Genomic DNA, 12,545 nt, shown 5'->3' on the forward strand with positions numbered 1-12,545 from the left:
GGTAAATGTCAATGCATTCATAGGACACACAAACACATTCTGTACACTCTCACACACACTCTCTAACACCACAATTGCATAAAGCCACCAGCAAACAAGCGCACAAAACCAAAAACACACAATATATACTTTTCACTATTTTGCCCCTGAAACACCTAATTCTGTGGTAGACCAACTGAATGACAACACACCACACACCAGGGAGAGCTGACTGACCTTCACCACCACAGACACAAACATCACTTCATCAGCCACCTCGACTCCGCCGCAGGCCGGGTGGAGGGTCGGAAGGAGGCTGCAGAGAGGACGGACGGACGGACAGACAGACAGACAGGAAGCAGGCCGGCACAGTGATACTGTCCAGCTATGATCAGAGAAAAACCTAAATACTGAATGTATGTGTTTTTTGTACAGTATACATTTGTGGCGTTGACTATGTATGAGGTACAGTTAAGGTTGGATATCTATTACAAGTAAAGCCAAGCACCAAAAAGAGCACCAGGCTTTGAAGCCAACTTTTATACTGGCCAAACTGTGTTATTACAACATCACATGATGCACTGGGGCCCAAAAGACTTTTCCCCATGAGCTTACATTGTAAAAGAAGCAGCTGCAAAATGGTGAACACATTTGACCATCATAATTTGATCCAATAAGATTTGGAAGGTCTAGAAGAGCTAAATCATTTTATCTCTATTCAAGTATCTAATGCGAACGCCTTTACGGGCAGAAGTCAAGTTTTTTTGGTTTGATGCACCACTGAGCAGCTTTCATAGATATGAATGGGGCTCTGCCTCCACAGCTGTATCCAGGTTTTAGTGAAATGTCCTTGGGTTAAGCTTACAAAACAAAACAATAAGCTGTTCTGACACTTTTGATTGAACCTGATTAAAGATTACTGAAAGATTATGATCGTGGTTAAAAAGAAGGCTTAACTCTAAGTCTGAAGTGAGATGAGGACTTACAGACGATCATTGGCAGTATCATCAAACACGATGCGCACCAACCCAACACACACACCCACAGCCAAGACCTCCACACCCATGCTATTCGCACACTACATCCTGTGTTGTCAATTTATGTTGGCTCTCGGTGTAAATTTGCACTCGTTTGGAGGCTCACCTGAACTGTTTCTGGAAGCAACATTTTACACAGATGTTCAGCATAAGTTAATGTAAGAAATCAATCACAGAAAAGATAAAAAGACCAATTTTGATCCCACCCGCTAACTTGAAATGAACTAGAAAGCATTAAAGCCATAACACATTTTGGATAATTGGTGCGACTCTCCTGATTTCAATCCATTCATAGGACCTTCAACAAGAAACCTAGGGTTCAGGTGCTGTAAGAAACAACTAATGAATAGTGACTGTTTTAAGAAAGCAGTTATATTCAGCCAAAGTCTGATGTTTTCCTAAACCTAACCATTCAGTCATTTTGGTGCCTTTTATTTTGAAAGCGTGACCGGATGTTGAACATTTGTTACGGTTAATCCGACCAAGGAATGAGATCGTGTTGTTTTCACAGTCAGGCGAGGCCAAACGCAACAGTAACACGGTGCAGAGGCCAGTCTATTACATAGTTTGGCACACGAAAGCGGGGTTGGTTCTTTAATGTTAAGAATCCAACTGGTATCAGTCTAACTCTAATGTATCAGCTGACCTTTTTATATCCCCTGCAGCTGCATCCACACACACACACACACACACACACACACACACACACACACACACACACATGAACACACACACACATGAACACAGAGTGCGGTTGGACTCTGGTTCTCCGGGGGGCAGTTAAGATGGTCACGCCTTTCCCTCTGTGCCACTGAGGCCATGCCACTGTCTGTTTCACATTTAACATGCCCCCTCCTACACACACACACACACACACACACACACAAACACAGACACACACACACACACAAACATATCGAGAAACACACATGTAAATGCTTACACTGACATTGCCTGTTTCACATTACAAACACATACATTCATCCGACACTAACTAACTGACAAGCATGCAGAAAGACAGAAACACACACACACACGCACACGCACGCACACACACACACACACACACACACACACACACACACACACACAATGCCTGTGTCCCTGTCTGTTTGACATTAAAGCTGTGTCCCTCTGCACCAGAAGGCAGTTGTTTATGTAGATATAAACTATTGCTCTAATTACCCCATATGTAGTCCTCCAAAAAACAATGACGCTCTCTGATGAATATTTAACGACTCAACTCATACACACACATACGCATAATAATGATATGTGTGCACACCGTCCAACACGGCCTGATTAGGATTTATCACAGACAGACAGTGTGAAAACGGCTCATCCTCTCTCCTCCTCTAAGGGCTGTGATATCTGAAAACATCCCTCGTGTCAGCCTTCCTTGCAGGTACTGCCACCAAATTAGCTCTGGTTCTTGAACTGGTCCCATTCAAGACTGTTACCAACCTCGGTGGTATTTTGCAAATCAGCCTGCGTTTCCACCAGTTAGGTGTGACACGCCCACTTTGGTTCACACTTCAGGTCGAGGAAAACCTGGTATTTGTTGGTTGCAGCTGGGAACTAATTTATTTTGCTCAAAACTTATGTTTGTGTTTGTAAAACCAGCGTTCGTGTGACCACCTGAGCGATACGTGAGAAGTGGCAGGCAACTTGTTGTGTTTGCTAACTTAGCAGAAACAAGTGTAACACGGTGAACCTTACAGAAGGTGAAACCAGAGGCTCGGAGAGTGATATTTGTGAGGGTTATCGAGAGCTGCTCCGTCCGTAATTAGTTAGCATCAAAGAGGCAGATGACAGCTTCCTGTGAAGAGGCAGGAGAGGGGAGAAGATAGATTTCAGTCAGACGTGGCTAAGTACGTTAAGGACTTCCAAGATTTGCTCCCGGGCGTGCAGGCACGCACGCTCAGATGCTTTCTTGCAGAAGTGTCACATGTATCATCAAGCTATTAACAGATGATCTAGAAGTCAAGCTTGAAAGCAACAATACAGTGTTTGGGGCCCAGGATGGTTATAAGGGGGGACAGCCACCCTGTGCAATTCAGATGTTTGCGAGCAACTTTCAACAAAGCTTTTTAAGAGTGCATGGTATTGTGTTTTTGGATGCTGTTACTTTTGTATATTTGATTTAAACAGTTTTTTTTTCAATTGGTAGAAATAAATGTGTTCAATCAAATGTGCAAAAATGGCCTGCAGGGAAGTTAGAGCATCTCAGATAACGTCAGTGTGTTTTTATTGATTTATTTTGCACCGCACTAGCAAGACGGGGAACAAGAGAGTTTATTCCTCTAAAAATTAAAACAAAATGAGTTTATTGTTCTGTGCATACTGTCCATCTCAGTGGAAAAATCCTGATAAACACAGTCCTTGAAGATGAATATCCTGAGTACCTTCTCTATTCTCCTCTCAGACTCTTTACCTGTATTGTTTTAGTGCATGAGACTCGCTCAGTTCCAGCAGACCAATTTAGGGCCCTTCCTCTTATTGAATTTCATCCAGAAGCGATATCATAACCACAGAAGACTGACTGCTACCTGGAGGGCTCAGATGAACTCATTCAGCCGTGATTCAATGACTCACACATTTCCCCTCTCTCTCTGTGTTTGCTTTAACTTCTCATCTCTCTTCCCACCTTTTCTTTGTGGCTGTCTCTCTGTGGATGACAGCCGTTTGCTCCCTTGTTCCTATTCAGAGAAGATAGTTTATTCAAAGTTATCAGTATGGTTTGTTCTGCTCCACAGTCTCTCTTCCTGTTGCAAACTATCATTTCCTCCCATTACTGTAAAAATATTTTAACCAGAAGAAACATGTCACCTCCAACTGATGCCTTTTGTGGACAGTTAGTTTTGATATTTTAGATAAATATGGACCCTGTCGGTAGCTTCTGTTTCGTGTAAACTCGTCTGATTTTCACCTGACAACTGTTCGGATATCGTATGAATATTTTTGCAGCATCCATGTATGACAACACTCTCTCTTGGCCTCACTCAGGGAAATACAAGTATATTTTTAGCAGCATTTCTAGTTTGACTTTAGGTTAAGTAATTATATTATGCACATTGTTCACTGTAATTCCAGTTGCTGAAATATTTTTTCATGCAAAGTGTTATTTTCTTGTTGTGTGTGGATATGTGTTTGTTTTTAAAGCTGTGGCCATTTGTGTGTGCATGAGTAAGAATATGTGGTATATATATATAGTATGTATATAAGTTTATGAGCTGTGAGGCATACTTGTATTTTCCCACAAACTAAAAGTGATTAATCACAATACAATTACAAAGTTTAAAGCACAGTTTATTTTGACCCCTCTCTTTCACTCATCGCATATATGAGGGAGTTTATTTTCTCTTCGCTGCCCTCAGATTTATCCGAGTTGGGGAAAGATTGCGGTTGTGTTGAGGAGTGTAATATTTCGGCCACTTTGACCTCTAACTGATTTCCAGCAAACGCTGGTGGATCATGTGTCCTGATGGTCAGAATGGCAGCTGGAAAATCCTTGTAACTACCAAGAAAACATGGTTGACCAACACCATGTGCTTGTTTATGAATATGGGTTTTGTAGGTATGCCTTGAAATATGAGTGTTTGTGCCAGAATGAGTGGGTACATATTTGTGTGTGCCGAGTACACATGAGGTTATGGGTTCACTCATTGTGAGTGTTCTGTCACAACTTTGCAGAACTTCTGCTTGACAGATTTTCCTCATCAAAGCTCATGTACAATATGTTTTACATTTTGCTATTTGTTTTGAATGTTGACTTTTTTGGGGGGGTTTTTTGTCTGTGCAACAGAATCCACCATGTTTGAACACGAAATTGCAGTATCTTGATATATTTACTAAATACCAATTTTCAATCAATTTCCAACTTTATCTTGTGACAACACTGTGCTTATGATCTGGTTAGGTTGAGGCGTAAATCCATTTGGTAAGGGTGAGGAAAATATCATGATTTTGGCTTGAAATACCTGTTTTTGTCTCCGTTAACATGGCAGGAGATCTCCCGACTTCTTGTCAAAACTATATTTTTATCATCGCCACAAGCACTGTTTAAAAATGTCCTGAGGAATCCTTAAAAATCTCTAGTGGTGTCAAACTAAAGCGCAGTCTCAAACCGGCTTGGCTGCCTTCTCACCTGTAACTCCACCACCATCCGCTCCGTTTCCTGATACGAAAGTCAGGTCACAATGTGAACATGATATGACACATAATATAATTGAAATGTCAATCTGATAAGTGACACGTATATCAGTGGTTTGCAGGAACGTTTACTGTCAGCATTTTACCCTGGTGACTGGGCTGTCTGTGTCGAACTAAGGAGAGGAATGTTCAGAATTAACAAATATATAAACTTGTTGTTTTAGGGTCAAAAGGGAGAAAGCAAGAGAGAGAGAAAAACATGCGAGGTGAGATCTTACAGTGGTAAAGAAATATTCAAAGTTGCACAAAGACACCCGTCCCTGCCAATAAAGAACAATCACACAGAAGCCACTGACATCGTAAAGCGATAGCGAGACAGCGAAACCCTCAGAGGGGTGAACTCAAAAGCTAAACAAACCCCACAGCGCTCGAACCTATTGCTCTGATCCGTCACCTTGTAACCCAGATCCAACAACACTACGGAGCACCGACACGGCTCCCCTGGTGTGCCACCTCAGGCGTAGAGGCGCTACGGTCTGGGCGGGTTTGTAAGAGAGGAGTAGACATGCTGTATGGAGTGAAGTCTGGCCCAGAGGGAACGACAGGCCTGCCCTCCCCTGCACCTCCACCTCCCCGGTGACCTTTCAAAATACAGAATACAATACTGGCAGATACCAGAGCTCCTATCTCACCGGGCTCTTAAAGGATCAAAGACGACCTGGACCTGAAACACACACACACACACACACACACATACACAGCAAGCGCTTGTAGGGTTACACACAGGTACAGCAGACGGAGTACTTACATACGTACAAATAACATTAAAGGGCAATTATACTTCAATAACCACAAAAAACTAAAAGGTTAATATTACAGCAACTGCACACAGACATATTTAAAGTAAAAGTGGCCACACACACACACACACGTAGGCAACACATGCTCCTTGACACACCTGCAAAGACACAAAATCACTCCAATTACATGTGTCTTCTTTCTTTACGGCTCTCCCTCAATGCAGTCCTGAGGGACAGAAGATGGGAGCGATAGAGGAGGAGAGGATAAGAGGATGAGAAGGGTGCCCGGAGCCAAAAACGAGTTGGTTTTCAAGAAAAGAGTCATCTAAGCTGCCAGTCCCTGTCTTTCTCTTTTGGAAACAGTTAATCCCCGGCCCTCTCCCAGCAGATATGATCCCTCGTCTGCAGGAAACTACCTGCATGAATAGAAGCAGGTGAACTGTCTGGGGATTCTATCACTGGAGGAGCGATTGGATTCCCCAAATACAGAGATGAGCTTTTTTTTTCCATGGGCCAGCGGAGATATCTCTTCCAAAGCAGGTCCAGTGATCACAAACGTACCTCTGGTTGAAAAAGTGTGTGCCAGGCTGAAATGTGAGCACATCTGTGTGTATGCTTGGTTGTTATAGGCTTACAGATTACAAGCCTATTGAAGCACGCTCTCTGATTCTCTGCTATGGTAAGTAGGCTGCAGGAGTGAGCCGGGGTACTACTTTTACAAGTATTCAGAATAGATAACGTGCTTTTTTTTTTTTGGACAAGTAGCCCGGCCTGAGCCAGACAAACGCTTTGATAATACCGACTCAGTGGGCTTGACCTGAGTGTTAAATGCTCAGTTCAGGGACAAGGGTCAAGAAAGTAATACATTTTGTGATATTGTTAAGGCAAGGCGAGTATATTTATTATTCTTGATATAACCACCTGTTCACCTGCATGTGTTGAGTGAAGAGAGAGTTGGTCACTTTAAAATAAGTTGATAGTTTATATTATTAAAAGTTATTTCAACGTATTTTTTAGGATATCAGCAAATCTTGGGATTGTGAGTCAGACAAGGTAGACTAGGCCCAATCTTTGCCATGTTTAACAGGTCAATAAGTCTTCATGTCGCTTACAAAACACCCTAATCTGTATGGTTTTGTCACAGCAGACATCATGACATGTATTAGCAGGGAAAGCAAAGGTGTAATTAATAATAATAATTGACTCCGTGGCCATACAATGTCCGCGCTGCTTATTGGCTTTCCTTATTTGGAAACCAAAATGATTGCAAGATGTACTTATCATCACACTTCTGTCTTGTATTGTCAGTGTGTGAATATTGGTATTATATTTGAACACATGTAGACATGTGTATATATATAGGTGCATCAGGAGTTTCAACATTTGTAAGTGTTATAGCACTGGATGTTTCAAAGGAGACCTTGGGACAATTTCTAGCAATGTTTGCCGCAACAAAAAAATGATTTTTGACGAGACGTCGGTGCATCTGCAGCTGAGTTTGAGTTTGGGGTGTATTTTAAGCCAAAACATGATCTTTTCCTTCCAGCTGTGTTTTCTACGCCTAAACCCAACCAGGCACAAAAGACATGGAGGCTTCACAGCACATTTCGGTTGAGTAGTCAATATTTGTCATACCTGTTCACTGTAGTGTACTGTTAAAACTCAAGAGAAGACAACTGTGCCGCTGTGGACATAACTTACTGCTTCAACTGTTTCTGCTGCATGTCGATAAGCACAGGTGCAAATTTTGTCCGTGTGTGTGTGCATATTTCAACACATATAGGGGTGTGTGTGTGCGTGTTCCCCCATGTGATCGAGGTTAAGCGATCACGGTTAAGCAGCTGTGAGGGGGCCCCAGTCTTTGGGTGGTCTCAGCCCTCATGCATAAATTATTACCTCAATCTCCTGCTGCTGGTCTTGAACTGTTTTGGGGTCACACTTTTCGAGAGCATCCAGTAAGTAGTGTCTCATACCCAACTGCCATCAATATAAGAAATGTGGCACATCTGGTCAGACTGGATAGGTTTTTGACTTTCTTAGATCAGATTTTATTAAATCAGTTCTGGTTCTGATCATATCTGGGTTCAAAATATTTGATGAATTAAAAAAACAAAACAAAATATGTCAAATACAAAAACTATATCTGAGCAACTGTGATTCTTATTGGTTAAAATAACTAACTTCTCTAGAAAGACATAAGTACTGAAGGTCTAAAATTTATATGAGCAACATAAGAGCCCCTATATTCATTGAGAAAAGAGTCAAATGTTGTGTTTTTCCCATTTAAAAACATTTAAAGACAAAAAAACACCACACATTCACAGACCTCTTATCTTAAAATAAGCTATTTGTGAGTGTACTCCGGTTTACTGTATCTGACTTCCTGTGAATTACATTTTGTTGCAAATCTGTTTGCTTGTTTGGTGAAAATAAATGTGGAACTAAATCAGCTTGAGCAGCCCTACAAACTTCCCCGATAAAGTTTGATGTTATGAGAGAAACGATGCATTTTGCGTTGTAACTGTGTTGCATCATGATGTGCACATAATTAGCCAAAGTTTATCTAAAACGACTTTCATTCGTCCATAAAACTGAGAGCGACCGGCCAACTTCGGGTCTTTGACTGACACTTGAGACGATAAAGAAAACACATGCTCGAATAAAACACACAAACAAAGCGCCACATGCTTCTAAAAACATAATTCACTGCATATTTCGCCGGCGTTTAATCATTCCCATAAGTATAAAAATTGCTGTTATTATCTTTGGCTATTACATCTAATTGTTGCCATAGCTGATATTATCAGAGTTATATTGGGCCAGAATGTGCGTGTTGCAAAGTGTTTGTGTGGGTGTGGATGAAAGTGTGTGTTGTCAAAGTCTATGTGTGTGTGTGTGTGTGTGTGTGGACCTACATTTGTGCACATGCATAAGTGTGTGTGTGCGCGTGTGTGTGACTTAAACAAACAGAGCATGTTTGGGAGGAATGTGGTGTGTCTGGAGATTGCAGGTCTCTGAGAACGCAGCACACTGGTGCACTTAACATAGTTGTTCATCAGCGGCAGTGTGATAGGAGTCTCTCTCTCCAACACGCACAGGTGACACAGTGCGCGCACACACACACACACACACACACACACACACACACACACACACACACACACACACACACACAAACAACTGAGCAGTCATACTTTCCATTAAGACACACAGTGAGGAGTTAACTGGTGTGTTTTGGAGAAGGAGAGGGAGAGAGTCACACGACCACATTTCTAATTTGCTACCTCCTCCCGATATTAAAGGATAAGTTCCCCCAAAATGAAAACACCATCATCATCTTATCACCATCATGCTGATGAAGTTTCGTAATCAACAAAACATTTCCGGAGCTTCACAGCAAATCAGTGTTTCAGCATTCCCCTAAACAAAATGTCTTTTAAAATCACTTTGGGATCTCGGGGCTTCCAGAGACTTGGATTACGCTGGACGAGCTGTATGGAGCCATTTTACCTTATTTTTCAATTGTTTTTTTCTTTTCAGAAGTCCCCATTTACTTAAGAAGAATGCTTCAAAGCTGTTTTGCACCAAAAATGTATTTTGACGAGGAAACTCCACCCGACTTCCATCTGTGTTGGCGTGCGTACATTACGACTGAATATCATTTCTGGGTGAACTTATCCTTTAAAACCTTCTGTCATCATCAATCACTGTCAAGTCAAGCCAGGTCGGGTTAAATTCCTTTAAAAGTGCTTTTAGCCAAAGTTGGCCTCAAAAACACAGAGACTGATAAAAACAAAGGCTGCACAGTAAAAACAAAAGAGAACAGACAACTTACAAACTCCAGCGAAACTAATTCCACCATCCCCGGCTCACCGCATGCTAACTCAAGTAAGCCCGGTCACATAATAAAAACAATGATTCTTTGAGCAGCTATTACCACCATTTCTCATGAGCTGACATCAATTGTTTTGACTCCATCAGAAATCAAATGGAACCGTGCTCTTGGCGTCTCACTGAGGTTAATGCTGCAGCTTCGGCGCCAATTCAAAACATGGCTCTCCACCAAGGCATCCACTGCGCTGCTGAGTATTATCGAATTCCCAGCGACACTTCCCTCACCGCTTAAAATGCAGAGTGAGATTGGAAGTAATACGCTCAGCTGTGTAGGACAGAGATCAGTTTGATACTGTGAAAAAGATTGCAAAGGCACAGGGGACGTGCAAAAGAAAAAAACCTTGAAGATTGTATAACTTAATCATTCATGAAAGAAGGCAGTAGAGAAACATTCAGGACCTATTCAAAAACACTGAGGGGTTTTATTCAGCCCCTGCTTCTCTGTCCAAGTTCTGAGCCTCATTGGGAGTGATAGCATTGTTATGAAGCCAAGCTTTTATGAGCTCTGGCCCTTCATGTTGATGATAGGATCCCTTTATAGCAGAACGACTGTTTTTTTGCTAATGACCTCTGGTTTCTTTAGCGTTAGCATGCTGACGTAGCAAAGGGAAACAGAAAAACCCACAAAATATTTGGACTCCGCTTCGCTTTGCTGTTTGGAAACGACTGAATAAAAAAAAAAAAATCGAATAATTATTGTCTGTCGTCAGACACCATTGAATCGCAGTAAAAGAAATACAAATAAAAGAAGAAGAAGAAGGAGAAAGAGAGAATCGTTCCTCGTGCTTGTTTTCAAACCCCGTCGCAGGGAACAGATGTTGTTCATTCTGCTTGGCTGTGCTGAGGAAGAGCACCAAATCGTGCTGTTTTCAGCCCAAATAGCTCACGCACAATTACTCTGCCGGGGATCTGTGTGCGTTGGCACGTCGCTGCAGTTCCCCCTTTGTTTTCTTAATAATTAGCTTGTGTTTTCACAGGGGGTTTATATGTGTGTGGGGAAGCCAGCCTTTTCAAGGCTACTTATAATCTACTCCCTGGTCTGTCTCCCTCCCTCTCTCCGTCTAACCATTCCTTAATCTCCTCCATAGCTTACCTCACCCATCCTACCTGCTTTCTGTGTCTCTTTCCCAATGCCCAGAGCCTGCATGATGGATGAGTGTGAGTTCAGGTGTTTTTGCTACAGCTCATTTGAGGAGTGAAATAAAATGATGAGAAGTGGCACCGTGTTTGCCTCATTAGCTTCTTCTTTCCTGGAAGGTTCGTGAACTCTAGAGAGGATCAGAGCAGTGGTCATGGTGAGTGTTGGGTGACTTAATCGCAAGGCATGTGGCCGCTCACGCTGTGTTAATATTGAATGTAATAAGGCATGGCTCGGGCAATGACCTAATACAGGAAAATGTTCAAAGATAGATACAGAAGAGGTTGGTCTGTTTACCTGCAAAACTACAACTGATAAACCGCCGTATCAGAACGCAACAGTACCAGAGTTAACAGTTTAGGTCAAACATAGAGAACGCAAGCATTGAAGCCAACCAATCACAGGCAGAGTAGGTCAGGTCTTACATGACGTCCAGTGAGTCCTCCATTTAAAGGCGGGTGTCATAAAATAGTACATGAGTGTTGTTAGTTAACAACTCTCACATTAATGTTCATTAGTTGAAAACGGACACATTCAGTTCACTGTTCAACAAAAACCTGAGCACGTTGATGCACAACACTGGTGTCAGACACAGTTTTATAGTGTAAAATGTTTTCAGATTTTATACACCGAGAACTTAAAATGACAAAAATCTATTTTTTTTTTTAACATACACAAAGTTGTACTTTGTAAAACTTTGATGCCATCACTTCTCTGTACCTAATGTGTGTTCACCATATGAACTCCACTGTTAAACACACTTCCGCTGTCAGTCAATAGCGGCTGTGTTTGACCAGTGGTCGATATGCTCTGTGCGAGCCAATCTCATTGATTTTCCACCTGCTCTGCCGCCTCGATCACCTTGACCCCGGTGGGATCTGTTCACATGGCCTCTGTTAATTAAACTGAACCAAGGACATGCATTTGATAAAACACACATACGCAGATAAAGACACAGTCACTTACACACACTTGGGAGTGCAGCTGTAGTCAGCTGGCTCACGTACACACACACACACAGATTCACACAGAGACATTTTAGATGTTACAGAAGAGGCTCTGTGACTGGAGGGTCACCAGTTCAATCCTTGAACCATCTGGGAAAATGTGGGTAGGGAAGGTGAATGAGTAACTGCCGTTAACAGCTGCTGCAGGAGTTCCCTCAAGAAAATCATTTCCAGGGCGAATGTTGGGATAAAGACTCACTGATAGCTAAAAATACAAAGTTGTGAATGCATCTGTTTTAGTTGGTTAAAAGTGAAGTATAAATATAAAGTGAAGAGAATGAAAGGTATGATTAACAGTGACTTTGAGCTGAATGATGGCCGTCATGCCTGGATCATATTTTTATCCAACGCCTTTGAAAGCCAGGTGGCTCAAAACCAACTGCTGCTGTGGAGCTGCTTAGCGTCTGACAGTACAAGACTGTGCAGAGCTGCTCCCAGGTGTGAATGCATAGAGCTGCGTGAATAGGGTGTTGATGTTTAGAGAAGAGACCGTGAACGCTTAGTTGACTTTCAATAAATTGTTAAGCATGCACATTGT

Source organism: Pagrus pagrus (assembly GCF_965226575.1).
Source record: "Pagrus pagrus genome assembly, chromosome: 15".
Taxonomy (NCBI): domain Eukaryota; kingdom Metazoa; phylum Chordata; class Actinopteri; order Spariformes; family Sparidae; genus Pagrus; species Pagrus pagrus.